Source organism: Acomys minous, assembly GCF_964271855.1.
Source record: "Acomys minous genome assembly, chromosome: 1".
NCBI lineage: Eukaryota > Metazoa > Chordata > Mammalia > Rodentia > Muridae > Acomys > Acomys minous.
Window position 1 is genome coordinate 94695171 of NC_140483.1, and position 23677 is coordinate 94718847.

Here is a 23677-nt window from a genome sequence, read left to right on the forward strand (position 1 = left end):
TTTCTCAACCACACTCTGCCATCCCTACCAATTTTGGAAATCTGTATTTTCAGAAGCTTTTCTCACATGGAGCAGAATTTAGTGGGGTGAGTTCTAACTAAAGCTCTTCTCAGCCTGTGTAGATCCTACTGTCCCCAAAAGATCCATGTGTCAGAGGCTCGGTCCTCAGCGGGACGCCACTGGTAGGTGATGAAAAGTTTTGAGACTGGAGGATTTACATACATCAGGGGAGACCTGTCCTCAAGGGACCTTGCTCCTTCCTCTTTTTCTTCCCACCAAGGCACGATGTGAGCCGTATGCTCTGCCATGACAAGCTGCCTCACCATAGGCGCAGAGACAACCAGCCACAGCAGGACCCTCCAAAACCATGAGCCCCAATTAACCCCTCTTCTTTATAAGTCACGTGCCTGTGGTATCTGTCACAGTAGAGGAAACTGACTTACACAAGCCATGAGAAGAGCATGGGTGGGCATGAGGCTGTGTGCAGGAGCTTCCGGGTGCCGGCATAGCTTAATCACAGCACGTGAGATGTTTCTAACAACTGAAAACTCACTCAGAAGTTTAAAGGGAAAGCGTTTGAAGACGTACTGTTTAGGTGAGCTGTTTTACTATTAAACCAGTTCAGTGGGGCACAGACATGTTTAGTTAAACAGACTTCTTCCCCAGTAATGGGTCCATTTTGATTTTGACTTTAATGTAAAGTTAAAGGGGAGCACTAGATAATACCATTGTGTGAGCCAGGAGAGCAGGCGTGAGTTTAGCTTGCACTATTTAGCCCACACTGGGAAAAGCCTAGCTTAACAGGGACAGAGTGACTTAAGATACAACATATTTGGGTTCCAATCCTGGCTCCTCTTGATACTGTTTCACTCTGGGAAAGTTTGTGTAATAAAGCCATGTGCCCCAATGGGAAAAATTCTAAGGTCTGCCTTGTGTGATTCAAGGATCACCAACAGCGCATATAAAAGCTCTGGGTGGTCTCCCAGTGAAGGCCAATTACTAACACTGCATGAAGGGTCCACATTTCTTTATTATTTCCAGTCTAACAACTCACACTGAGAGAACACGGTGATGTGAACTAAGCTGAATGGAAGGGAAATATCCTAGACAATTCCCCTAGTTTACAGAATCTCTCCTTAGAAAACCAGTTTCTCGTTTCTCTCTGGAAAGGCGTCCACCACCACAGCTCAGGCTTAACATGGTGGAGTGCCCTGCGCTGAGCATGCACTCAGCTAGCCTTACCAAAGCTTGAGGAAGCAGATGTTCCCCTAGTTTGCTGGCTTGCGTGCTTCTCATTGAACACGGCCCAATCTCCCAGTTACCATCCGCGGAGCCACCTATAAGTGGAAGAAACAAAACAGAGGTAAAAGTTTCTGCGATCAGTAAAGGGAACTAGTCAATGCACAAATGCTCTCTGAATAAGCATCCCTAAGCATAGTAATGGCTGCCATGTACGTGCCAGATACCCTGCCTGGCACTTTTCATGTGTCGTCTTATGTGCTACAATAACCCCATGAGATGGATGTCAGTATCATCACTTTATAAAGTAGACAGCGAGGCTCAGAGAACTTCAAGGTAACTGTCTGTAGGCTCTGATTTTTTTTAAACCTTCTTTATTTGAGGTTCCTTAATGCCTCTACCTCCCTTCCAACCCACGAACTCTAGGTAGGAAAGAAAGGTTAGCAGGGACAGGGGATGTAGACTTTTCTAGACTCAGTTCCTTGGGGCAATTGCACTCTTCACTGTCAGGATTTCAGCCATCCATTAAAGCAACAGCAAACACAGCAACAGGAACCAGCAGCAGGTGGAAGCAACAGCAGGAACCAAAAGCAGCCTCTTCAATGTTTTCTCCATGGCATTTCTCTCTAGGAGCATCTCAAAGCAAAGCAAGAAGAAGCGATGCAAAGCCATGTCTCTCTGGTTTGGGGGGGGGGGGCTCCTACTTTTTATATCCTCTCAGAGTCCACACCAGGGTCATTTCCAACTGGAAAAGACCATGCCTCTGCATGAGGCATCTCCCAGCTGACAAACGTTACACACCCTCTCACGAGTCTGTTTCCAGCTGACAAACATCCCGAGTCCTCTCACGAGGCAGTTTCACATTCCACACTTGGGGGCAAAACAAAACATGTTTACACCCACTACAGCTGTCTCGTATTTCACAGCTTGGAAGAGTCACAGAGAGCATTCCACCCCGGCTCTATCTGACCCCAAAGCTCAACCCCACAGCACGCTGGCCTTCGAGGAATCCACAGATAGATCAGACTCTGACCTGAGGGGCCCCTTCGAGATGATCTCAGTTGGCAAGCAGTTATGTCTGGGCTCAGCGTCCACCCTTGGCCAATCCATTTCTCCTCTGGCAGTTGCCTCCTTGAGGGGTTCCCTGTGAAGGGGAGGGGCAGGGAGCGGAGTGATTGCACTTCTTGTCTGTTTCTCACATGGTTCAATGCTCCTTCTTTACTCCAGCCACAAGCAATTTGTTCCTTCAGCACAGTAATTCTATCAGCAGTTTCCTGAGCCCAGTGATGGATGCTAAGAGGAATGGGCCGCCTTCTCCAGGCTTTGACAGCCTCCTTCTTCCCTCTGCTCCCCAGCCCTATGGGCGGCAGTCGCTTCCTGCAGTGGCTGTCACATCGTTCCTCTGCCACCTGAAAGCCCTTTCTGCTTTTTAATACCAGGATAAGAATCACTTATGTTCATTTTCCCCTTAAATAGCTGGCATGGTTTCCGCCTCCTGATAGGACCCTGGCCAACATAAATTATCGTTTACTCTAGTGCTCTCAAAATGAGGAAACTGAGGTCCAGAGAAGTGATATGGCTTATGCTTACACAAGCAGCGTTCAAATTTAAGACGTTGCTACCCCACTTAGAAACGTGCTGCAACGGCTACCAAGAAGAGACTTGATACCCTATGAGCATATACAGGGGGAGGAGGTCCCCTTCAGCCACAGTCATGGGGGAGGGGAGTAGGGGGAAAGCGGGAGAGAGGGAGGAATGGGAGGATACAAGGGATGGGATAACTATTGACATGTAATATGAATGAATTAATAAAAATAAAAAATAAAAATGTGCTGCAACCACAGTACGACCATCCCTATGAAACGGCTGCAGAAAGCAGGGCTACAGAGATGTTTGTACCATCGTCCCTGAGACAGATGTGAGAAATAAGACCCCAAAATAGTACGATGTTCTTGATGTCGCCCCCTCTAAGGAGCAACAAGCACATTTTTTCAACTGAATTAACCTAACTGTAAACCAGGGCTGTTAGCCTTCGCTCTGTACTTGGGTCTGACCTCTCCACACCTCTTGGTTAGACACTGTGTACTTTTAAGGCCCGAGAGCCCAGAGCTGTGGTCTGTACCATCCTCTTAGAAATACTCAACTCTTGTTTTACTTGGGTTTGTTTTCAGTTTGGTTTGGCTTGGTTTGGTTTGGCTTGGCTTGGCTTGGCTTGGCTTGGCTTGGCTTGCCTTGGAGACCGGCTCTCACGTGTCCACGTTGTTCGGCTGACCTTGCAGTCTCATCCTCCTTGCTCTGCATCCTGAGAGCTGAGACTACAGGTGTGAGACACCATTCTCGTTTCTATGTGGTCCAGGACATCAAGCTCAGAGCTCCGCACAGCCTCGGCAAACACTGTACCAGCTGACCTCCCTCACCAGCCCTCACCAGGTGGCTTGCTCGGGAAGCCAGGATATTTTCTGTGCACGTCTGACACAGAATAAAAACCTAAATGGTGTCCCGCCTACTAACATCTTCTTAGCCAGGTCCTCAAAGCAAAAGAGAAGACAGAAGCTATCTTAATATCATTATTTGTCTCCAGAGCCCTCTGGGAAGCTTCCTGACCAAAGTCCTCTCTCTCGCAGCCGATCACAGTGAGAGTCACACACAGAAACCATAGACTTTTCAGCAGCTGTGGAAGCTGGGCATGCCTTTCATCTGCCTCCTATAGACGGGGGCTGCAATAGGAAAAGGCTCCAGCATGTTATTTACTAGTCATCCAAAAGCACAAAGCTGTTCTGCAGGAATAAGACTTTCTCTAGTACCTCCTGACTGGTGGAGCCCAATTAGGAGCTTCCTGTGAGCTGGGTTTGGAGCGTAGCCACTCCCTGCCTGGGAGCTCTGCTGATCACAGCTAGGCTGCGGCCGTTAATCATGAAGGAACTGGAAGGCTCCCAGGTCAGAGCTACCACAGGGCCGCGGCAGGAGGAGGGGCTGCTTGCTGTCTGCTCATGATTAAACGTGGGTCTCCTGCGAGCTCTCGCTGGGCATTGGCCTGGTTTTCAGGACGTGTCCTCAGGGGGGATTCATAGTTGTTCAAGGATGGAGGTTAAGTCAGGAAACATCAACGCATGTAGAAGGTACTGCCAGCATCTGAGGGTCTAGCCTACCTCAAATCCAGGAGCAGAGATGATAATGAGGAAAAGACATGGGGGTTTGTGCATCCTAAGCCTCGGTGGGTGGGCAGCTTCCCGGAGCCCTGGAAAGCTGGGCTGATGTTACATGATAAACACTAACGCGCAGACATTGACTGAGCAGGTAGTGTGTATACATGCTTTACCAAAGAGAAAGGGCGGAAGCTGCCAGGAAGTGGCCTTCATTTGTGAGCACCCTGGTTCTCACAGGTTCCCTTGATGCCCCAAGGCAGGAGAGACAGTCCAGTTTACCAGAAGAACACTGAGCACGCCGATGCTAAGTCCAGGCTCTATACAATGTGGGCAAGTTACTTTTACCACAGCCCACAATTGTCTCACACACAGAAGGAATCTGACCACTAAGATTTAATGAGATGGTAGTGGCACACACCTGTAATCCCAGCACTCATGGAGATAGTGGCAGGCGGATCTTTGTGAGTTCGAGGACAGCCTGGTCTACAAATGGAGTCCAGGGTAGCCAGGGTTACACAAAGAAACCCTGTCTCGGAAAAAAATTCAATAAGACAGGGCCTAGAGAGACAGACGGCTCAGTGGTGAGAGCACACATTGCTCTTACAGGGGACTCAGGTTCAGTTCTCAGCACCCACTTTGGGTGGGTCACAGCCTACTGTAACTCCAGCTCCAAGGGACTGAGGCCCTCTTCTGGCCTCCCAAGGTACAGCACCCACATACACACAGGCACGCACACACACACACACACACACACACACACACAATTTTAAAAATATTTTTAAAAGAGCAGACAAGACAAATCTTAAAATGGTTTCTATTGAAATTTGGGGTAGAAGGGTGAAAAAACTATACCTTAGTTCTATTTAATTTAACCATCACATGGGGATAATGTAATTCCCTGGAGATTAGAAGAGACATGAAAAAAAACTGATACACAGAACCAGCCCCAAGCAACAGAGAAGTTCACCCTTCAGGGACTGCCTTACTCATTGGGCACTCACCTTGACCAGTGCCCCGTCCCCACCTCCTTCAGATTCATCGGCCCCTAGCACTGCAAGGGCCTCCCATGCCCTCATGCAGTGTGTCCACAGACCCTGGCCTCCACCCGCTCCCTGTCTGTGCTTGGATGCTTTCAAGGCTGAGATGCTTTTCCAGTCTGAGCTCCAGGCCCTCTTAGCTCTGATGAACAGAAACCACAGACCCAAAGCCTCTGCATCTGCCACTCATGGCCTTAGTCCATCTGCTGCCTGGACTGCTGGCTCCTCTTCTCCAGGGCAGCTTTCGGCCCAGTGCCTCATCCTCCTCACCTTTCTGAGAAGCCCTACCAACTGATTTGGGGTTTACAAAGTACTTTCCTCATAGGCCATTAGAAAAATGACATTTCCAGGAGAAGGAAAAACCTGTATCCTGACATTGCTGGGGCCCTCTCTACAGAAATGAGTCCTTCACCTTGGCTATCCAGAAGTTGACATTAGGCCTGAAAATAACCATGACCTTTTTAGCCAGACCCCAAGGAGGAAATACTAAAAATACGTGTATGTCTTCAGGCACCGCAGTCAGTACTGACACTATGAATAGGCCTCTGCTCCCCAGAGACTCAGACAGGCAACTTGAAGGGACCTGCAGGCCGATGTGCGCACAGGGTGTGAGGGAAACCATCATCGAAGGGGGGAGGGTCTTTTTTTTCCCTAAGACATGAGGCACAGCCTAGAGCAGCAGAGACCTTGTCCACTTCTAAGCCACGGTGTGGCCCGGGAAAGGAAATAGGGGTTTGACCAGCTTACACTCGCAGCCCTCTCCCTCAGTGTTTGAGAATTACAAACTAGAACTTGGGCTGAAATTAACTTACAACTGAACTCAATAACTCTATAGTTTTATTGATTGAAATAGAATACAGTGAGTGGTCTACAGCTATGGGCTCTACAGCCAAGGATTCAAACAACAGGAGCTAGGAAAGGTTTAATGCATTTGAAATGCAGTGGGGGCACTAAACAGAGACATGGAAGATGCAGGGAGTTTGCTGGGGGTAAAAAGGTTTATTGGTAATCAAAGGGGGAGAAGAGTGAACACTAATGGGGATATAGTCAAAGTATAGTGTGTGTGTGTGTGTGTGTGTGTGTGTGTGTGTGTGTGTGTGTGTGTAAGAGAGAGATTGAAAACAGTTTGTATTGAATTCGTACAGCATTGCACACTAAGTAATCTAGAGGTGATTCAAGCAACATGGGAGATTAGGCATCCATTAGACGCAAACTCTACATTTTCAGTAAAAGAGTCGAGCACCCACAGATTTGGATGTCTGCACGGGGCTCTGGACCATCAAGGAATAAGCATGGCGGCTCACTCCACTTGACACTGCATTGTTCATCCCACACAAGTACTGTCAGCTGACAGTGAGCAAATGTTTGCTGGGCCAGCCACTAAGCTTTACAGTGTCACCTGATCGTCACAGCAACCAAGTGAGTGGGCCCTGTTACTCATATCATTCTCACGTAAAAAAAAAATGTAGCCAACAGTAGGTAAGTCGCCTAAGGTCATACAACTAGTGAGCGAGTCGCCCTGATGCGCACGCCTGGAAAGATTATAGGACAGGCTCCCCACAGATGTGGGGCCCTCCAGGGGTCTCTTATCCAGAAGCTCTGCCACCCGCACCCCAGCAACGCCCCTCAGCACCCTCAGCACCAGACACTCACGTCCTGATCCCAGCCTCCCTCCTGGCTGTCAGCTGTGCCTGTGTGACTGGTCAGAGCACTTCTTTCCTAACCTGTGCTGAGCCCCTGGCTCTTAGACCTAGCGGCTCCACCAGTGACCCCCAAACACTGTCCGGTGTGTGCTACCACCACAAGTTTTAGAATATGTGTTAGCTGTTATCTAAGCCAGGTTTCACTTCATACGCTTTCAGAAGTCATAAGATATTACAAGTATTTCAAAATGCATGTTGTTTGTTATATATATACATGTTTGAAATACTTTATAAAATACCACAGATTTCTTTACAATATTTAATAATTTTTATAATTCTTTCTCTGTGTGGTTATATGTATGCATTGGGAGATACATATATACATGTAGGTGTGCTTGTCCATGTGTGTACACAGGGAGGCCAGAGGTCAAGACTAGTCATCTTCTGCCTCGCTCTTATATTTCACAACAGCATGTCTCACTGGCCCTGGAGCTCACTGGTTTGCTGGTCTGGCCGCCCAGTGAGGGCCTCAAGATCCACCTGTGTCTGCCTTCCTGCCCTCACCCCCCTCCCCCGCACTAAGGCTACAGATGTGCTCCCCACCTCCCACCCTCCACCTCCCACCCCCCACCTGCACCAAAGCTACAGAGGTGTGCCACTACACACAGACCAAACTCGTGTCTTCATTCTTATGCAGAAAGCGTTTTGCCCACCAACTCTTCATCCCAGCCCTAACTTTATATTTTTTTAAAAATTTGATAAAAGTATTAAATTTTAAAAAAACAAGAAGTAAACATTAAGTTTTCAATTACAAAGTATTCTGAGTAGCATGTTGAAATATATAAAGAATTGCAAAATTTTAACCATGAAAAAACAAATTTACCAATCCATAAGTGAGCTAACGGAATAGACTGACAGTTCTCAAAAGAAACCTAGGTGACCAATGCTATTTGAAGAACGTTTCAGCATCTTTATCCATCAGGGAAATAAAAACTTAAATTGCTTTGAGATTCCAAAGTCAGAATGGCTATTGTGCTAGTGAGTTTGATGTCAACTTGACATAAGCTGGAGTTATTTGGGAAGAGGGAGCTGCATTTAATGAAATGTCCCCACCAGTCTGGCCTGTGGGCAAGCCATTTCTTAATTACCGACTGATGTGGGAGGTCTCAGCCCAGTGTGGGAGGTGCCATCCCTGGGCAGATGGACCTAAGTTGTATTAAAAAAAAAAATCTCAGCTGAGCAAGCTAGGGGTGGGCAAGCGAGTAAGCAGCAGCCCCCCCCCCATCTGAGCTCCTTCCCTGACTGCCTTTTGATGATGAACAGTGATATGAAAATATAAACAAAATAAGCCCTTTCCTCCCCCAGGTCACTTTTTGTCATAGTGTTTCATCACAACAATACAAATCCTAAGACAGCGATCATCAAGAAACCAAGTGGTGTGACAAGCTGCAGACCTATGACAAACTCCTGGAGGATATGGGGGTGACTAGCTGAGACACCTAGTAGCCAGGATATGGGGGTGACTCTAGCTGAGACACCTTGTAGCCAGGATATGGGGGTGACTCTAGCTGAGACACCTAGTAGCCAGGATATGGGGGTGACTCTAGCTGAGACACCTAGTAGCCAGGATATGGGGGTGACTCTAGCTGAGACACCTAGTAGCCAGGGTCAGTGGAGAGTGAAGAGGACTCCCTCTAACTAGACAGGACGCCTAATGGAGGGAGGGGAACACCAACCCAGCCACAAAAACTTTGACCCAAAATTTACCCTGCCTACAATATGTACAGGGATAAAGATAGAGCAGAGATTGAGGGAATGTCCAACCAATGCCTGACCCTATCTGAGACCCACACCATGGGAGACAGCCAACCACTGAAACTGTTGAAAATACTCTGCTATGCTTGCAGACGGGAGCCTAGCATAGCTGTCCTCTGTGAGGCTACACCCAGCAACAAATCAAAACAGATGCTAAGACTCACAAACATTTCATATTGCTTTGTTTGGAGTTTTTTTTTTCCCGAGTCAGGGTTTCTCTGTTGTAGCCTTGGCTGTCCTGGACTTGCTTTGTAGACCAAGCTGGCCTCGAACTCACAGAGATCTGCCTGCCTCCCAAGTGCTGGGACTAAAGACGTGCACCACCTTGTTCTGCTGGGCATTTTTTAAACTCTTTCTGGTCTTTTGGCTATATATTATAGTTTCCAATTTTCTGGGGGTTTTTTGGTTTGGTTGGTTGGTTGGTTGGTTGGTTGGTTGGGGTTGTTGTTGTTTTGTTTTGTTTTGTTGTTGGTGGTGGTGGTTGGTTGGTTAGTGGGTTAGCTGGGGGGGTTGTTTGTTTGTTTTTGAGTTTTGGGGGGGTTGGTGTGTTGGTGTTTCTTGCATTTTGAGTTTTTAAATTTTTCTTGTTCATTTATTTTTATTTGCCAAGTTTTTTTCCCTAAAGGGAGAAAGGGAGGCTTGTGGCAGAGTGGGGGTAAGGATAGAAGGATCTAGAAGGGACAGGAGCTCTACAAGAAGACAACAGAGCCAAGTGACCTGGACCCAGTGGGGCTGGTGGAGACTGAAGCACCAACCAAGGACCATGCATGGACTGGGCCCCCTACACAGATGTAGCTGATGGGCAGCTCAGGCTTCATGTGGGTCTCCTAGTAAGGGGAGCAGGGGCTGTCTCTGACATGGACTCTGTTGCCTGCTTTTTGATCACTTCCTCCTGGTGAGGCTGCCTCTCTAGACCACAGGGGAAGAGGACACACTCAGTCCTGATATGACTTGATGTGCTGGGGTAGGTTGGTGGGGGGCTACCTTTTTCTGAGGAGTAGGGGAGAAGGGGAGAGGGAAGAGAGAGGGGGGGGGACCTGGAGGAGAAGAAAGAGTGGGCTACAATCAGGATGTAAAGTGAATGAATGAATGAGTGAATGAATGAATGAGAAAGAAAGACGGAAAGAAAGAAAGAAAACAAGTGGCAGAGGCTGGAGATGGCTCAGCAGTTAAGAGCACTGGCTGCTCTTCCAGAGCACTGGGGTATGAGTCACAGCACCCACTCAGCAGCTGACAACCATCTGTGTGACCCCAGTTCTAGGAATCCAGTGCCCTCCTCTGGCTTACTCAGGCACTAGGCGTACAAGTAGTGCACAGACACACTTGCAAACAAAACGCCATATGCGTTAAATAAAAATAAAGAAAACAAGTGACAACAAATGCTGGTTAGCACTCAGGGCTAAAGGGGTCCTCGGTCTCTCTTGAGTAAAAACTGATACCACCACTGTGGAAATTAATGTGGCAATTTCTCAGAAAGCTATAACTAGATTTACCACACCATTTGGTGTATTCTTAAAAGACTCCAAGTCCTTCCACCATATGCATGCTCATTGCTTCTCTATAATATCAAAGAAATTGAAGGAGCTTAGATGCCCATCAACAGATGAATGAATAAAAACATATAATATGCACCACAGTGGAATTTTATTCAGCTTTAGAGGAAACTGAAATAATGACATTTGTAGAAATAATGGATCTAGTTGGAAGTCAATTACGCTAAGCAAAGTCAGCCAAACTTAGAAAGACAAATACTGGATTTTTTTTCCTCATATGCAAAGCCTAGGTTTTAATTTTTGTATCTGGATATATTTGTATGTTTGGGTAGTTATAGGTAATGAAACTAGAAAGGGGACCATGAGACAAGAAAAAGAAATCTTAACTTGTGGCATAAAAAAAAGTAATAAAATACATGTGGCAAGAACACAGAAGGGAGTCAGCTGTGGAGCAAGGGACAAGTAAGAGATGATTGGGGAGGGGGAGGAGACTGGGGGAAGACAGTCGGTAAGAAAAAACATGTATTAAAGTGGTGGCGCACACCTGTAATCCCAGCATTTGGAAGGCAGAGGCAGGTGGATCGCTGTGAGTTCGAGGCCAGCCTGGCCTACAAAGCAAGTCTAGGACAGCCAAGGATATACAGAGAAACCTCGACAAACAAAAAATAAAAAATAAAATAAAATAAAATAAAGAGTGCCACAATCACACCCAGTGTTTTTTGCATTGCTTATTTTTTTAAAAACTACCATGTATTAAAAATAATAAATTTTTTAAAAATCAAGAAATAACATGCTATTCTAAGGTGCCTTATTGAATTCTCACGCTGTCCTGACCCATCTGCCTAGGATATGAACCATCCTATATCCCACACATCCACACCATGCTCACTGCCCACCAGCTGCTCAGCCTCCACAGAAGCTGGCAGACCCACTGCCAAGCCCTCGTGCTGGTGTTCCAATAACTTCATACCAGCCTCAGCGTCCAGGAGTAGTGAAGCTGGCCATGTTATTACAGTAACAATTACTGTAACAATTACTGTCTTAATTGTTCCACTTATTTATTAGCTATTAGTAGTTTAATATATATATATATATATATATATATATATATATATATATATATATATACATATATACATACATACAGCATATATATGAGAGCAAGAGAGAGAAAATAAAACACATAGAACTAGGTACTATCCAGGGAGTCAGGCATCCTCTGCGGATTGCTTTACGTATATTTTATTTAGATGTACCTAAATGGTTAGTGTGTGTGGTGTGTGTGTGTGTGTGTGTGTGTGTGTGTGTGTGTGTGTGTGTGTGTATGGTCACGTGATAATGCATTGCAAAAATTTTCTGTAATATGCAACTTGTAATTTTATTTTACATTGTAGTTTCCCATCAACAGTATGCTATCACTGCTGACGGGCACTGACTTGTAGGATGCACAAATCCCCACACAGCAATCATGTGGACAGTCAACCTTTTTCAATAAGTGGGGGAGTTTACCGCTCTCTGTTTATTGTCTAAATATTTCCTTTCTGGGGGTGGGAGAGAGGGTTCAGGGGTTAGGAGCACTAGCTGTTCTTCCAGAAGACCCAAGTTCACTTCCCAGCGTCCACATGATGGCTAAGGGGTCTGGGGGATCTCACGCCCTTCTCTGGCTTCCACAGGCTCTGCACCCACAAGACGCACAGACATACATGCAGGCAAAAAGCAAGTACACGTAAAATAAATATTTTGAAAACTAATAAATAAAATGTGTCTTTTCTGGATAGCCTGCCGGGAACACTGGGAAATGCTAGAGACCAACCATACAATCTGCATTTTTTTCCCCCAAGAAGAACCTCGTGGGAGAGAGCAAAGCCGATACAGCTCAGCTCCGTGTCCTGTTACGTTTGAGCTCATGACTTCTCCGAGCCTCAGTTTCCCCATCCTCGGGTGTGCTGGGTGAGAGCCCACACACAAGCCTCTAGCACAGATCTTGACACCAAATAGTTGTGGATTAACTATGCGTGTCCTTTCTTTCCCACGAGCACAGCAGGTGACAGGAACTGGACGTGCTGGCAGGGAGCCTGCCTGCCTCTCTGAACACAGATTTTCCTTCAGACCTGGGCGTGAAGCTTCATCCTCCGCAACCCCAGCAGAACCACCACTTAGAGGGCGGAACCACGGCTCCCAGGTGTTGGTTTTTCTATTGGCCACAAAAATTGGCGGGACTGAAAAGGAAATTGTCCCGCCTTCCGAAGCAGCCATGGCGGTGGCCCGGGCTCTGACCTGGGAGGGAGTGACCCTGCATCCAACTGAACGCTTAAGTCGCAGGACTTCGGTCACTGTCACAAGTGCTGGGGACTTTGAGCAGCCTAAGGAATCCAGAGACCACAGAACGGAGGCAGACAATCCTAAGGAGGTGGGGTGGTGGTCAAAGCCAAATCTCCGCCCATTTTCACTCATTATCGTGTGGTGGTAAGGAAATTTTCAGTGGAGCGACCTGCACGTGTGCCTTCTCTTCTGAGGATATGCAATGTCTGTTGTAAGAAGGAGTGATTACCAAGGAGACATAATCTGGCAGTTTGTTTGTTTCAGCCGCAAGGGGATGGTCTATGTTTTTGCCCATTTCTCCAATGTTTTCTACAAAAAGAAAAGCAGACCTGTAACCATCAACCTCGCCCTTGTAGGAGCTCGTTCACTCATCTTTGCACTAGTCAACACTTCTCCGAGGTGAATTTAACAGGCACCTGGACAGAGTCCCCTTGCACTTCTCCGGAGTTGCTGCTGCTGTGGCTGCCGCGTTCTTCTCAGTGTCTTGAGCCAGCCTCTTGCTAAGTAGCTCAGCCTCTTCTGAAACTCACAGTGAAGCCCACGCCAGCCTCAAGCTTGTGATCCCCCTGCCTCAGCCTCTTGAGTTACCCAGGTGTGTGCCACTGTACCCAGCCTTCTGAACTCTCTCAGCTAGATCCTGGGTGTGCTCTTCAGGTGTCTCACGTTTTTTCTGCTAGCCTTTGTGACCTACCAGCAAGAAGCTAGGCTGTCATGTGCCAGCTTCTCCAACCTCGGCCACTACGAGTCCTCGACCAGAGATGTGGGTGATGGATTTGAAAATAAACTTCCAACGCCGGTCATATACAAACCTTATCTGATATGAGTAAAGTCTATTACCCAACTTCCATCCCAAGATATCTTTGGTTTCTGACACTAAAGCTATTGTAAAGAACTAAATAAATAAGATTATACTATAATTAAATGTTTCTATGATAGTCGACAGTCATTGCCTGCTTGAATGGTTTTGAATCACTATGGAAACACGTGTGTGTGTGTGTGCATGTGCACGTGTGTGTGCCTGTGTGTGTGTGTGTGTGTGTGTGTGTGTGTGTGTGTGTGTGTGTCCAGAAAGATTTAACTGAAGATGAAAAGCCATCATACAGGCAGCAGCTTCCATAGGCTATCGTCACTTCCCCTCAGTGTCATGGGCTCTCTGACTGAATAAAAAGGAGAAAGCCAGGTGAGGATCAGCATTCATTTTTCTTTGCTTACTGACTATGGATGATATGTGACCGGCTGCCTAGCCCCCTGCCACCTGGATGGAATTTGTGAGTCAAAAATTAAGCCTCCCTTGTTCCCTTAAGTTGCTTTCATCAGGTATTCTGTCATAGCAAAAAGAAAAATAACAAATAATTTTACAACAAAAAACTCAAAATCAATTGTATTCGTATTAGTAGTAGTAAAAGACAGTACTCAGTGCTGGAGAGATGGCTCAGAGGTTAAGAGCCCTGGCTGCTCTTCCAAAGGTCCTGAGTTCAATTCCCTGTATCCACATGGTGGCTCACAACCATCTATAATGAGATCTGGTGCCCTCTTCTAGCCTGAGGATGTACATGCAGACAGAGCACTACATACATATAAATAAATCTTTAATGGGGGGGGGGGTGAGTTCTCAGTAAAGTCCATTGCAATGTGTTTAATAGGGTCTCAGCTTAAACTCTTGTAAATAAGGGGGAGTGGGGGAGGGGAGGGACTGCTCAGCAGTTAAGAGCATTGCTGTTCTTGCAGCAGACCCAGGCTTGGTTTCCAGCACCCCTGTGGTAGTTCACAATCGTTTTGCACTCCAGTTACAAGAATCTGGTGCCCTCTTCTGGCCTCCATGGTCACTGCACCCATGTGGTGCATTTATGTGCACACAGCCAAAATATATTGTTTTTAAATTTTATCTGTATTATCTGTATTATCTGTATTACCTGTAGGCCCAGCTAGTGATCAATCAAGACACAGACACTTGTTACATTTTTAAATAGCCTTAGTTAACCTAAGGCAGGACAGCTATCAATCCTCTAAACTACCTCCCATAGTGGGGCAGGCATGGAATTCCTGCCTCAATCCCACGCCATCTGCTTCCAATAACCTCTATTAAGCTACCTCCCATCCATAATCCCAAATACTTGCTAATGCTCTTCATCTGGGCTGGATTCTCCATCCACGCCATGGGCCATGTGCTTCTCCTCCAGCTAAGCCATGGCAGCCTCCCTCTCTTCCCTTCACGTCTCCCTCCTTTCCTCTTGTGGCCGTCTTTCTTCCCAGAATTCCACCCTTTCTAAGCCCCACCTATCTCCTGCCCTGCCCATGTGGAATGGCTTTTTATTAAGCAAAAGGTGGGTCAGACAGCAAGCAGTAATTAGCATCAAAATACATCAGATTATCCTACAACAGAAACATATTCATAAAATAAGCAAATCTTAAAAAAAATAAAACAAAACAAAAACAAAAACCTCGTAAATGAAAAGACTGGAAAGGAGGCGGGTAAGGGCGGTTCAATTTGACCAAAGCATACTGCCCGTGGGCCCCAGGATGCTCCATCTCTGCCTTCCGAGTGCTGGGGTGACAGATGGCCACCATGATGACCGGGCCTTTATGTGGTTCTGGGGATACAAATCCCAATCCTTATATTTACAGGGCAAGTGCTTATCCACTGAGCCACCTCTCCAGCCTTTGGGATGCGTCCATTGCCCATCTTGTGAGCCCTCCCCCTCCCCCCCCCCTGCACTTCTGAAAAGCTCCAAAGAACTACTCCCCTCCCCCACACGCATGTTCTTCTCCGAGCCAAATCAAGGCAATGGAAGAAGAAAGATCAAAAGCCACCAAGGCTCGGTTGACCCCCCCATAATGAAGAGCTGAGCCAAGCAAAGAGTGGGGGCCTAAGCAAGGTTATGTGGGTCCTGCCGGGGGCTGTATGGCTGAGAGGTTAAGAGCGCCTGTTACTCTTGCAGATGACCCAGCAGGTTCCACTCCCAGCGCCCACGCGGTGCCGCCCAACCATCTGTAGCTCCAGGTTCAGGGGGCCTGCTGCCCTCTTCTGACCTCTGTGGGCCCCAGGCATGCACATGATAAACACACATGCAGACAAAAGGTGTATACACACGAGAGAAAAAACATCTCTCTCTCTCATTTTAAAAAAATGGAGAAGTAGCATAGTTGAAGTAGAGACCGTGATGCAGCTGCCATGTTGGTTTAGTTTTCTTTCTTTCTCACTGTAGTTCTAGCAATCGAACCAGCACTTGTACTTGCTAAGCATGCACTTTCCCACTCAGCTACATCCGCAGCACTAGATTTTTAAGGTCGACTACAACATCATTAAAAAAAAACAGAGAATGCTCCATTCTGCTTATAATTATAATTTGCTACCAGGCATGCTGGAACATACCTGGGATCCCAGCACCCAAGGGGCTTGAACAGAAGGGTAACAAGTTGAAGGCCAGCCTGGGCTATGTAGTGAGTTCAAAGCTATCCAGAGCTACAGAGAAAAATCCTGCGTCAAAAATAAGGTATTATTTGCTGTTCTGTTATCCATTGACTGGGACTCCATACTAAACTGAATCATGAGTCATGACCCGCAGCAACATAACGTCAAATGCCAACAAGCTAGCAGGTCCGTTGACAGTACTGATGTGCGTGTGTATGTGCGTGTTTACGTGTTGCTGCTACTTGACATGCACTGGTCTCTCCTCCCTCTTAGACACCCTGTCAGTTTATTCTCCGTTGTGATGGTTGCTGTTAGGTGTCAAGTTGACTGGCTTTAAGAAGGCCTAGCGAGCTCACGGAACATTGTGTGTGAGTTTGTCCACGTGCACATCTCCAGAGGCTGCCAGTGTGACTGAACAGGAAGAGCCACCCTGGAGGTGGGCAGGAGGTGGGCAGGAGGTGGGCAGGAGGTGGGAGGAGGTGGGCAGGAGGTGGGCAGGAGGTGGGCAGGAGGTGGGCAGGAGGTGGGAGGAGGTGGGCAGGAGGCGGGCAGGAGGTGGGAGGAGGTGGGCAGGAGGTGGGCAGGAGGTGGGCAGGAGGTGGGCAGGAGGTGGGAGGAGGTGGGCAGGAGGCGGGCAGGAGGCGGGGAGGAGGTGGGCAGGAGGTGGGCAGGAGGTGGGCAGGAGGTGGGCAGGAGGTGGGAGGAGGTGGGCAGGAGGTGGGCAGGAGGTGGGCAGGAGGTGGGAGGAGGTGGGCAGGAGGTGGGCAGGAGGTGGGCAGGAGGTGGGCAGGAGGTGGGAGGAGGTGGGCAGGAGGTGGGCAGGAGGTGGGCAGGAGGTGGGCAGGAGGTGGGAGGAGGTGGGCAGGAGGTGGGCAGGAGGTGGGCAGGAGGTGGGCAGGAGGTGGGAGGAGGTGGGCAGGAGGTGGGCAGGAGGTGGGAGGAGGTGGGCAGGAGGTGGGCAGGAGGTGGGAGGAGGTGGGCAGGAGGCGGGCAGGAGGTGGGAGGAGGTGGGCAGGAGGTGGGCAGGAGGTGGGCAGGAGGCGGGCAGGAGGCGGGCAGGAGGCGGGCAGGAGGTGGGCAGGAGGCGGGCAGGAGGCGGGCAGGAGGCAGGCAGGAGGTGGGCAGGAGGTGGGCAGGAGGTGGACAGGCACCATCTAGCCAGCTGTGTGCTTGGGTGTAACAAGAAGGCCAGAAAGGACTCGCTCTGGGAGAGACCATGATTCTCCTGCCCTTGACATCAGAACTCCGGGATTTATAACCAGGACCAGCCACCCTGGTGCTTAGGCCTGTGGTCTCAGAATGAGAATTGCACCATGAGACCTGTGGGGCTGAGGCTTGGGGTCTGGAACTAAATCACAGAAGCAGCACTCCGGGGTCTCCGTAGTGCAAACAGCGAATACCATGGGAATTCTCAACTTCCATCACTATGTGAGCCGCCTCCCCTAGTCAATTAGGAGATGAGTGGGTAGATAGGTTGGTAGACAGGACAGAGATTGTTGATAAACTGCCTATTGATAGCTAGATAATACATAAATAAATATATGATAGAAGACTGATGGATAGATAGACAATAAAAGATAGATGATGGGCGGATAGATAGATAATATATAGTCTGATAGATAGATTGATCATACTGGTTCAATCTTTAGCAAACCCAAACTAATGCATTCATGATCACAGCTTTATTTTTATTTTATATTTCCTTGTTTCGTTGTATCTATTTTTATAATCCACTTCACTCATTATGAAACAAGACGCAAATATAAATAAATAGGAATCACATTCTTGGTCACTTTGTACGCCATTTTCCTATGTATAGAATAAGCGTGTAGGGCACAGTGCCCAGCGCGTATCTTCAGCTGCAACCCTGCTGCCTCGTCCTTTATTTCTACAGCTCGGGGACCATGCTGGGTCCTCAGCATAGTCGCTGTAGGTAGCACCGGGGCCGTGAGTACGTGCTGAGTTTGCCCTGTAATCTGTCAGGTAGCACTTCTGTTCTGGAAGACTATTGCCAGTGCCACCGTGAGTCTCCTCATAGAGTCCCTCTGGCCCTGTTAACGTGATATGCTCCAAGTGTCCCAAGACCTGATGGGGGGGAGGGCGGATTAGCCCTTGATTCGGGCTTAGGGTACATATAAAAGATAGCCAGCTAAATGAGGCTGAGAGGACCTCACTGGATGGTCACCACCCCTGTGTGGCAAGTGTTAAAAGAAAGTCACATCTCTTATTGTACAGCTGGGGAAAGGTAATACGACAGGGATCAGTGACACTCAAGGTCACGCAGGTCATGGCTGGCACATGAACCCGAACTCTGTTCTCCTGGCTCCACATCACTCTCCAATCCCCCCCCACTGAGCTCTCCCAGGCCGTACATACACCTCCTGGACCTGTGTCACTGGTCTGCTGCTGTGAGCAGACACACCCCAGTTATATGGAGCACCAGAGAACTCGGATTATCGCTCTTGGGCTCTCGGGCCTTCTAGTGTTTGAAAGAAGCAACCTTGTGGCCTTAAGTCCTGTGTAAACTAAAAACAGCAACTCCGTAAGGATCCTTCAAGCCTTGGGCATCAGATTAGAGCTGCATCCAGCATCGGGGCCTGAATGGCAACCAGGCTCTCCGCCTCTCTGGCATGCAGCCCCGCCCCCATTGTTGGACTGTCTAGTTCCTATCACATAAGCCAGCCTAGCAAATTTCTTTTTCTCATATACATATGTATACGTGCATGTTCCCTTGGCTCTCTTAGAGAGCCCTGCCTAGTAGTACATCAGCTTCGTCATAGAATTATCCCCTTAAAAGTTCCTTACATGTAAGGGTGACCCTAGCTAAGACTCCCAACAATGGGGGATATGGACCGTGAACTGGTCACCTCCTATAACCAGGAAGGACTTCCAAAACCTTTGACCCACTGTTTTTTCTGCCTATAAGAGGTACAGAGATAAACAGGGAGCAGAGTGTGTCCCTCAGGACAAACTGTCCCCTGGGTCTGGAAGACAACTTGTAGCTTTCTTAAGAGAAAAGACCGGACTTTCTAGCCGTCTCCATGTTGTGTCTTTTCTCTTCCTCTGGCTTCTCACTGGGCTTTTTTGCTTTTTTTTTTTTCCTTCTCGCTAAATTTTATGATGCTTACATTAAAATGTGATTCTATCAGATTACAATAAATTTGTTATCCGGTTTGTTTTTGTTTGTATATTAAAAATTCTTCAGCTGGGTGCGGTGACCCACACCTCTAATCCCAGGACTTGGGGAGGGAGGCAAAGGCAGACAGATCTCTGTGAGTTCGAGGCCAGCCTGGTCTACAAAGCGAGTCCAGGACAGTCAAGGCTACACAGAGAAACCCTGTCTCAAAAATCAAAACCAAAAACTTCTGTTTTAAAAGAACAGTCTAGTTGATGCCTCTCTCCCCAGATTTTGTAATCTCTGTTTCAAAGTGAGGGAATGGCCAGCCAATGACTGTCCCAGCTTGAATCCCATGCTCTGAGAGAGAGCTCATCTCTGGCACTATTAATAATATTCTGCTATACATGCAGACAGGAGCCTAGCATAACTGTCATCTAAGTGGCTTCACCCAGCATCTGATAGAAACAGATGCAGAGACCTACAGGCAACCATTAGGTGGACCTCAGAGAATCTTGTAGAAGGGGGAGAGGAAGGATTGAAGGCACCGGAGGGGTCAAGGACACCACAAGAAACCTCACAGAATCAAATAACCTGGGCCCATAGGGACTCACAGAGACTGAGCCACAACCAGAGAGCATGCATGGGACTAACCGAGGCCTCCTACACATCTGTAACAGATGCACAGCTTGGTCCTCATGTGGGACCTCTCACAGCAGGGGAAGGGGCTGTCTGACTCTGTTGCCTGCCTTTGGATGCCTTTCCCCTAACTGGACCGCCTGGTCTATCCTCAGTAGAAGAAGATGCACCCAGTCCTACTACAAGTTGATATGCCAGATGGGTTGATGATATCCATGGGGGTTTCCCCTTCTCTGAGGAGAAAAAGAGGGGGTACAGGGGGAGGGGAGGGGAGAAACAGCTGGGAGGAGAGGGAAGAGGAGCTCCAATTGGGATGCTAATTAATTAATTAGTGGGAAAAACAAGTGAGATAATTATCTAAACAAAGCCATAAAAAAAAACTTCCACTTTTATGAAAGGTTTTTACATTTCATTGAAGATGTCGATGCATTTCACTGTGTTTACTTAAGACGCTTCTAGAAAACTGCCGAAAGCTTCAACCGTTCCTGGGTCTTCTGTTGTCTAAATTCCCCCATGTCAGCTAAGATGTCTTTTGGTGAAACCACTCCTTAGGGTCTCAAAGCTGATGCAGTTTCTTTCTCGTTGCTACATCTGGCCAAGAAACTGAGCCTCGTCTGCTTGGGAGGAGAAGTTGCCGGGGAGTGCCCTGGATGCCGCCGCCATGACACTGCCAAGCCGCTCTGAACAGGGGACCCTTCATTCCAGGAGTTCACACCGAAGCTTTCTCTCCCCACGCCAGCTTCATCTTCTCCAGGTATGATGCGAAAATGCTCTCAAATGCAAAAACAAACTCATGCCAAAGAGCCACTGAAGCCAGCCACAGCGGCATGGATACAGTTCTAATTGCCCCCCCCTCCCGGAGCCTTGGGGTGCACAGGCAGAGTCCCAGGGTGCACAGGCAGGGTCCTATAAACAAGTTGTAGGCTAAAAGCATGTTGCCTTCCAGACGGGAGACTACTGACGATTCTGACCAACTTCCTATACTCCTATAATATGGTGGCATGAAAAATGGACGCTTCTTTCGATGCCCAATGGCGCTGTAAGAGCTGCCTTTCACAGAGCCTAAGGTGAGACCGGCTGGCACCGTCTTTATCCCCGGAGTCCTCAGAAGGCACCAAGGAGAGAGAGAGAGATGCTGGGAGGATCAGCTCGTGCGTCCTGAGGGCTGTAATGATGACAGCAGTGCTTCCTGGCAGGCTGAGCCTGCATCTTGGCTTTAATCCCAGGCCTTTGGGGAGTCCCAGGGAGCTGGATTACTAGGTCAACAATATTGATGGGCCCTGTTGAAGCTACAGCCAGTTCTAGAGCTTTGTTTCCCCGCTGGCAAGTGAAAACCATGCAGCTCACTTGAGTTCTAGGATGCCTTCCTCGGTCCTGCCTCGGGCAGAAAACAAAGCTGGGCGCAGGGGGCCCAGGCATCAAGGAGATAGGAGAAGATTCTCCCCACACATCCTATCCATCACCCCTGTGTGTAGAGATGGAGGCACAGCTCAGAAAAGAACATTCATCTAGCCTAGTCCCGGCTCAGTCTCCAGTACCACCACCACCGGAAGACAAAACAACACTGCGCAGCGCTGCTTCCTAGGCCACCATCCACTGCCACTTTTTCTATCGATGCCTCTGTCCACGCCCTTCAGGCAGATGCTCAAATCCGAAGGTTCTAGACTCTGACTGACACTCGCCCCTAGTTCCGTCCACCGACTCGCTTTGTCTCTGTTCCCAAAACCAGTCCTCACTCCAGAACCCAGGCAAGGCAGCAGAGTCATCCTCCGTTACAGACCTTTCTACAGGTTCTCTTTAGAGACTCGGCCAGCACCCTTGAGGGAGGGGACCAGCTGGCACAGAGCAAATGAGCCGCCTTCAGAAGTACAGCTGGGCACACGTGCTAAGTAAGAACTGTGCTAGCGCACGGACTGCGGCAAACAGCAAGGCCCGCCCATGCAGAAGTAGAACCGCTCTCTGACCTGTGAGCAGCCCCCAGGTTTCTTTACTTACTGATTCTAATGCAGCTGTCTTGGCTCTCACAGGAGCTTGTGTTTCCCTGATTCCAACATGGACAACAGGAGAGGTCACACCCGTGTGGACCAACTCAACCTGAAATAGTTACAAAGCTAAGAGTCTACACAGCCATGTTTCACTCCACCCTTTCTGTTCGATTCTTTCTTGAGTTCATGAACCACTACCCTGGGATCCGCATGGTATATGGGTACCTAGTGGGACTTTTGGACCTGCCAGTGGTACAAATGATGACACAGAGGGTTGTTGGTTTTGTTTTTGTTTTTGTTTTTGTTTTTGTTTTTACTATTTTAAATCTTAGGAGTTTTAGCTAGGCAGATTGCCAGCCAGCTGTCTCGCTTAACCCAACTAGTCCTGGCTCTATGTCCTGCCACGTAGCTAGCTCTGCTTCTTGGCTCCTGTTCACGTCTGTCTACTCATCTCCGTGTCCTGCTGGTGACTCTGCTTTCTTCTCCTCTCTCTCTCCTGGAAGTTCTACCCTCGACTTCCTGCCCAGATATTGGCCGTCAGCTCCTTATCACATCAATAGGCAAGTGTACATCTATATTTATCACACACAAGCTCTGGCTAGTAGGCTAGCACTTAGCTCTCTGCAAGTTTTACAGTCAACAGTCGAATATACAGAGACACAACCTCACACCGTGTACCAGTGGGCACCTCCAGCATGGATCCCTCAGTCCCCTGACTGCAGAGGTATGGAGCAAAGAAAGCAAACACAAGCACTGATAAGTACCACACAGCCATTCGGTGTAGTAAATGTTGATGTGGCCACTAGACTACAGAGAAGTAATTTCACCTCATTGGAGAATACATGATAGCAAGGAAAACAGCACATGAAAACATACTTATGTTCTATCAGGCATACAGCAGCATCCCTCATGCCGATTAAAATACTCAAAACCAAGACGCATCGTCGCCTGCAGGGTGTGCGGCTGATTAGAGAACCGCATTCCTGGATCAAGAGCTTGGCTTCTTGAAGGGTAATTCAAGGAGACAAATTGTTCTCTTATTCCACAGCCTAAGTAAGTTCTCGCCAGCCCTCAGCACAGATACTGACTCTGCGCCCATCAAAGCTGGCGATAGCGAGCCTAAATCCACCAAAATCCCACTTAATCCTTATTCCCACACTATTTTCGGGGATATTAAATTCTGAAGATCAAGCATTCGTCATTTAGGTAGTATACTTGAAAAACAAGAGCTCATTTAACATTTTTCAATTTTAAAAATGATCTTTAAGTTGAATGGTCACAGTCTTCTCCATATTTGCAGCAACTGGCTATGCCTTACCCTAGGAAACCAACGAATCTTCTGGGGCTCACTTCTAAGTCAAATCTTCCTCTTCTGGGAGTCTTCAGAGGCCAACCCTGAGACAAAACAAAAGCATCTTCAATGATGCAGAAATCTTTTTCCATTCACTTGTATGAAGGAGAAAATTTTTTGATGAAATAATAATAGCCATGTGAAGACTAAAATTTCTTTTGTTTGACAGAATAATGTCTAGAGTTAAAGAAGAAACAGCAATTACAGCTAAAGAACAGAGCATCCTGAACTCCAAATCTGTGCAGCTTTTAGCACCTCACCATCAGTTTGCAGAATAACAGGAAGTTCTCTGGTTTCCTAGCAATTTATGGAAGCTGAAGGCTCTTAGGAATAAGCGGTGGAGCTAAGTCTGTGGGAGGGTGGATGGAGACCAAGGTTCAAAAAAAACCACAAGAAGTGAACCAAAAAAGCAATCGTGAAGAGGCGAGGGTCTGGGAAGATGGTTCAGTATATAGACTACTGGTCACACAAGCTCTACGA

General features: G+C 47.9%; 1 long non-coding RNA gene across 1 annotated transcript in view; it reads right to left on the minus strand.

Annotated features, from left to right (window-relative positions):
* Positions 1–23242, minus strand: part of LOC311597413 — a 58048-nt gene extending 34806 nt beyond the window's left edge. The window contains exons 1-2 of the long non-coding RNA XR_014779224.1: positions 23165–23242; positions 1243–1337 (exon numbers count right to left, since the gene is read on the minus strand). This is a non-coding gene — a long non-coding RNA (uncharacterized lncRNA). The remainder of the gene's footprint in view (positions 1–1242; positions 1338–23164) is intronic.
* Between the last annotated feature and the right edge of the window lie 435 nt (positions 23243–23677).